Source organism: Fukomys damarensis, unplaced genomic scaffold (assembly GCF_012274545.1).
Source record: "Fukomys damarensis isolate Sample0158 unplaced genomic scaffold, DMR_v1.0_HiC HiC_scaffold_23, whole genome shotgun sequence".
Taxonomy (NCBI): Eukaryota; Metazoa; Chordata; class Mammalia; order Rodentia; family Bathyergidae; genus Fukomys; species Fukomys damarensis.
Genome location: NW_022900935.1, coordinates 7,997,938 through 8,004,382, shown reverse-complemented (window position 1 = coordinate 8,004,382; position 6,445 = coordinate 7,997,938).

Here is a 6,445-nt window from a genome sequence, read left to right as displayed (position 1 = left end):
TTTTTTTTTTTTTTTTTTTTGAGATAGGGTCTTGCTTTTTAGTGCAGGCTGGCTTTGAACTCACTGTGTAGCTCATGCTGGCCTCCAACTCACAGCGTTCAGCCTTCCTCAGCCTCCCAAGTGCTGGGATTATAGGAAGGTACCACTATGTCTAGCTAGCTTCTTTTATTAAGCAAAATTCATCCATGTTGCAACACACAGTGGTACTTCGCTCCTTTTTTGGCTGATTGATTTTGCAGCATTGAGGATTGAACCCAGGGACTTCATATTGAGCTACATCCTCAGTCCATTTTTAGTTGTTGTTGTTGTTGTTGTTGTTTTGAGACAGGATTTTACTAGGTCACTAAATTGACGCGGCTGGGATTGAATTTATGATCCTCCTGCATCCAGCTCCTAGACTGCTGGGATTAAAGACATGAGCCACTGAAAGAGGAAACTACCAGTGTAGAATTGGGCAACTGTAGGTTAACTGTGTCACTGTACTTGCTGAGAAAGATATATTGTAACTATAGCCGCTGCTGGAATGCAGACTCACTAGAGCAAGGCGATCCTGGAAACCTCTGCCAAACACTCTTTCCCTCCACTCCATTTCTCCTCTGTTCCTCTACTTGTGTAATTATGGTTAGAGTGATGGTTGTTCCCCCCTCCCCATAGAAACATAAAGATATAGAAATGGGAGTAAACTTCTGTCTGAGGCTCTCAAGTCCTTGGAGCCCCTGGCTAATGAAAAGCTAATTTGCTCCTACTCTGTGTGGGATGATCTGTCCAGGGACCCCTGCAGCAGTCACACTTCAGCACCACATGTGCTTGGCTGAATAATATCTAATTTATGGATACATAACTTTTTTTCTTTTTCTTTTCTTTTTTTGGTACCGGGGATCGAACTCAGGACCTTACGCTTGCAAGGCAAGCAACAGCACCACTGAGCTAAAATCCCTGGCCTTGGTAGATCACATTTTGTTTATCCACTCATTGGTTGGTGGGCAACTTTTTCTGCTTTTTGGCTGCTATAAATGATACTGTTGTAAACATTTTTGTACATGTTTTTATTTTATTTATTTATTTTTTGGCAATATTGGGCCCTGAACCTAGGGCCTCACACTGAGCTACATCTCCAGCCCCCTCCCCCTTGTTTTTTGGGGTTTTTTAAGAAAGTTTAACAAAGTTACCTGGCTGGCCTTGAAATTAAAGTCCTCCCGCCTCAGCCTCCCAAATTCCTGGGATTATACCCGTTTTGCAATTTTAAAAGCATTTTTTCCTTGCGTATATATTTATGTGAAGTGTTTTGAGGAAAGGCCAAACTATTTCCTATAGTGGCTGCACTACTTTACACTTCCACCCGCAGTGCATCAGGGTTCCAACATGCCCATATTCTCGCCAACATTTGCATTTTCTGTCTTTTTTATTTACAGCCATTATATAAATATAAAGGGGGTGTGAAGTGGTACATATTTCACAGAGGCCTTGCTTTGCATTTCTCTAATGACTAACGTGATTATTATCCTAATGCTCGTGTGTATGTGTGGTGTGTGTATGTGTGTGGGTGTGTGTGGGTGTGGGTGTTGGGATAGCGTGGCAACTACCCTGCTACAGTAACAAGATGCTTATGGGTCATGCGCTGAAAAGAACAATAAAATACAGAAAAGGTTGATTTTATGTCCTTCCGCGCATCTCATTCATCAGTTCTCCTCTCCAGCCAACTTTCACCTCTTTGTGTGGGAAGATGAACACAGTCTGCGAGTCACATCTCTTCTCCACCTCCACATTTCCACTGAGCGTTGTCTTAGTCTGCTTGGTCTGCTTAGTCACTTTCTCGTCTCACTGGAACGCCCACAGTTTGTAGAGGTTTCAGGCCTGAGTTGGCTGGCTTCAAGGTGGGAAGTTGTGGTTGAAGGGCAGAGTGGAGGAAACGCTGCTTAGCTCAGGGCAGTTGGGAAGCAACAAAGGGAGGAACCAGGGAGGGAGACAGACTCCTCCGGGTTACCCCCCATGAGCACCTCTTCCCACTGGACCCCACCTTCCAAGGGAAAGCCAGCCATACAGCATCCGTAGTCCAGCCAACTTCCTAAACCCCTGCCTGTGAGCACACGAGGCTCTTGGGGGACATCTAGATATAAACTATAACAGGCTGCAATAACAAAATATCACGGACTATGTGGAAAAAAGTATTTTCCTGCAGTTCTGGAAAATCTGAGATCCAGGTGCCAGCCAAATCAGTTCCTGCTAAGGGCTTACTTCCACTTTCTCTCCATAGTCTCACATGGCCTCTTCTTAGTGATCTCTGGCATCTCTTATAAGGACACAAATCCCTTCTGATTAGGGCCCCAAGCTCATACTACCCTAACTACTTCCTTTCCGGTCCCCACCTCTGAGTACAGCCACAGTGGGGGTGAGAACTTCAACATATGAATTGGAGGGAACCCACTGATTTCCTAGGACCTTTCTAAGAAAAAAGTCTCAATTTCTGTTCACCATTTAATTCAGATACACACACATATCAATCCGATGGGCTGATATGGCCCTTACTACATGCGGGGAGGCTTCATTTTGTGCTTGAAAAAAAAAACTTCAAGAGAAGGAAGAAGTGCAGAAAAACCAAATTTAGTAATAAGGACTGACTTGAGGGGCTGAGGCTGTGGCTGTAGCTCAGTGTTGGTGCACTTGCCTAGCATGTGCAAGGTCCTGGGTTCAATCACAAGTGCACATGCGTGCACACACACACACACACACACACACACACAGGGACTGAATAGAAAGGGCAGTAGGAGAGGGGGAGTAACAGAGCGCTGCCCTCCCCAACAAGGGGACTGTACGCATCTGTAGGCTGGGGGTGTTGCTCAGTGCTATAACACATGTCTGGGTTCAATCCCCCATTCTGCAAAAACTAAACCATAATCAATGTGAGTGGTGCTTCCTGGAGGTTTTTAATTTTAATTTTTTAGTGATAGTGCAAAAACCTTCAAGACTATATGTGAGGTACAAGTTCTAAGTACAGTGTGTCAGAAACTGCCATACTGGCACCTTTCCTGAATGTTTTTCCAATTCAGACCCCACATGCCGTACGCCTGGGGAGAAAATAGCCATGTGCAAACATGGAGAAAAACTGGATCACTAAATATCATTTCATTTTTGAGTTCGCTTTGCCATGATACCTTCATAACTGAGCAAATGCCAAGGGAACAAGTACTAATTAAAGTTGTTTGGCTACAAGCCACAAAAGCCAACTCTTTTCAGAAGCATAAAAGAATTTATTGAAAGAAAATGCAAAGATTCAGAGCATGGAGACAATTTGAAGATTTGTCAGTCTGAACAGTAAACTACCAAGATATTACAGGAATCCTGGCATTATGGCAGATCTGGATATGTATCTGACAAAAATGAATAAAATATCCCTTCAGGATTCTATCCCAGAATGAACCAGCTTCAAGAGTTTTCTGTCCTGCTGTCTTCCACTACATTTTCTTTTTCTCTGAGAAAGCACTTCCAGTTGGCCTAGCCGGTTTTTTCGGGGGGTGATGGTGTTGAGGCAGTCTCACTATGTCGTCCAGGCTGGCCTCGAACTTGTGGTGACCCTCCTGCCACAGCTTCCCAAGTGCTGGGATTACAGGTGTGCACCACCACGCCCAGCTTTTTTTGCAGGGGGGCTAGTTTTTTGCCAGTTGGCCTCATTGTGAATGGATGTCATCCTCTGATAAGGGAAGGACATCAAACTGTGACTGACAGCCCCACCAAACCAGTGTGAGTGGGGGAAGGGGTGTTCTCCAAAAGAAAGAGAAAAACAACAGATGTCCTCTGCATTCCAGCCATGGGTTGCCAAGCAACACCCTCCCACTTTTTCAAATACCATATACAAATTTTAAATGCCTTTGCCTACCATAATATAATATTTCAAAGGCGAACAAAAGATACATTCAACTCCTTCCAACAGGAGACAACCCATGTCCAGCTACGGTCTCCATTCTTTCCCTGGCTCTGTTGTGGTCCTTCTCCGTATTTAAAAATTCTGGACAAAATGACAAATATAACCATCTTTAACCCCACACCACACATGATTCTAGGGAAAGAAAAAAGGAAAGAGCGTTTTTTTTTTGTTGTTTTTTTTTTGAGACAGGGTCTCACTATGTAGTTGAGACTGACCAGGAACTCACAGCGATCCTCCTGCCTCAGCTTCCCAAGTGCTGGGATTACAAGCGTGCACCACCACACCCGGCCATAATTTATTTTTGTATAGACCTGACTTTATACATATTATTGTATGTAATTTGTACCTCAATAAAAGGAAAAAAATTCATGATACAGCAAGGGAACTATATAGTTAGAAGCTACTGTCTTCATTTATTGAACAAATAGTGGTATTTATAGCCCTGCCTTCCCCTGCCATCTACTTGCCATTGATTAGCCAGCACCAAAGCTGATTTAGTCAGGCAGCACTTAATGATCCTCATCTCCTGAGTTCATGCTGGTGCCAGGCCCCCTCGCATTAAGTGCACCGTAGAATATGTTAGATTATTGGAATTATAGTTTTCCCCAGTGTGACCACCTCTTTTGTTCATGCTTACCACTCTAATTTTGTGCTCACCCTGCACTTTGGACTCTAGAGATGTTTCTATTTTCTGTGTTTATCGAAAGAACTTTTCACGTTATCCAATCTGCCAAATTGCTGAAACCGGAAGTTCTCTGTATTTACCTATCTCTCTCCTCAACTAGACTGCAAGCACCAGAATGACAGGAAAGATATCTCATTCATAACTGTTTTCCCACAATGTGGCTCTGTGCCTACTACACCATTATGTTTGTCACATTATATGAATGAATGTAAACAAGGAGGGATAAATGACCTAACTGGACATGGGTTATCTCCTATGGAAAGAAGTCGGTTGCATCTTTTGTTTGCATGTGAGATAATTGCATTAATTAATTAGTTAATTGATTAATGAGAAGACACGTAGAGGATTTTTGCCCATGTAACAAAACTCTTTCAGAACTGTCTCCTGCTGATAATTTAACCTGAGACTTGCCTTTAACATATTGTTTGGCCTGCAGATATCATACTCATTTGAGTTTTGGTTCTTATATTTATTGTTTTTTAAGCCTTGAAAGCCTGCAGAGGAAATGGAATTTGGTTATGCTCACCTAGCTGTGATACTGACAGGACACACCTTCTGTAGGACAGGGTAAAAGAAGCGAGATTTACCTGAACAAATACATTGTTTGCACTGGTATTTGGAGAGCCTTTTCCCTAGTGGATGAATATTTTGGTGATTGACTTGAAAATTTCTATTGTTTAGAATAAGTATCCCATAGCCTGTGGAGTTTGACCTAGTTCATGATGAAAAAAGAATTCTTTTTATTTTTAAACATTTTACATTAAATTAATTTTGGACTGATACATAACATGTAAAAATGTCCATATTAATGGAGTCCTGGTAATGTGATGTTCAGAGACATGTATGCATTGTATAATGTTTAAATTGGGTTACAAGTATTTGCCTCTAAATGTCATTTCTTTGCCATGAAAACTCAAAATCCTTTCTTCTAGTTTTCTTGAAATGTACAATATTGTCATCTATAGTCACCCTATTATGCAAGAGTATACCAGAATTGCTCCTGCCCCACTATAAATTAGTACCCATTGATCAACCTACCTCCCCACTCCCTCAAAGAATTCTTTATTATTTTTTACCAAACCTGCTCTTGCCTCATCTCTACCTTTCCTGGATTTTTTTTCTTTTTTCTTTTTCTTTCTTTCTTTTTTTTTTTTTAGCAGTTCAGGCCAAAGCCTAGAAAGTAGTCTTGAGCCCTCTTTTTCCTCCCACCCTGCACCCAGTTCATTAGCAGCTGTGTAGATTCTCCTTTCAAAAGACATACAGAGTCCAGCCTCTCCCCAGAAGTCCTTGGTTCCAAGAACACCCCATCGTCTCTCACCTAGTCTCCCACAGCAGCTCCCTAGCTCCTCTGCCGGTGTCACTCTTGTCCCCACTGTGAGCTCTCCACAGTCGTCAGAAGGAACTTTTCAAAATACAAGTCAGATCACATCAGATGTGGTCACAATCCAAGTTAAAAGGCAGCTGGAAAACGGCTCTGGGTCATCCCTGGCCAAACTGTAAGAAGCCCAGTGCCATCTCATAAAAAAATGACTTGATATTCCTTCTCCAGCAATTGAGATCGGAATGGGGGAGGCTTAAACAGGGAGATGGTGCTGCCACAGGGAGTTATAAATAGCAGATCTTGGCATCATCACCTTGGCTCTTCTCCATGCTTCATTGTGTGAGGCAAACAATCTCTGAGAAATCAGCGTGAGAAGGCTAGAAAAATTGTCATAATAACCCGGATGTTTTCTGGATGGGCTCCTGCCATGTCTGATTGCTTCTCTCATTTCAAAGTTGACCTTTGATGAACTAATGAAAAGCTGGTTTCTATGATGACTCAGGCTTGCTGCTCTGAT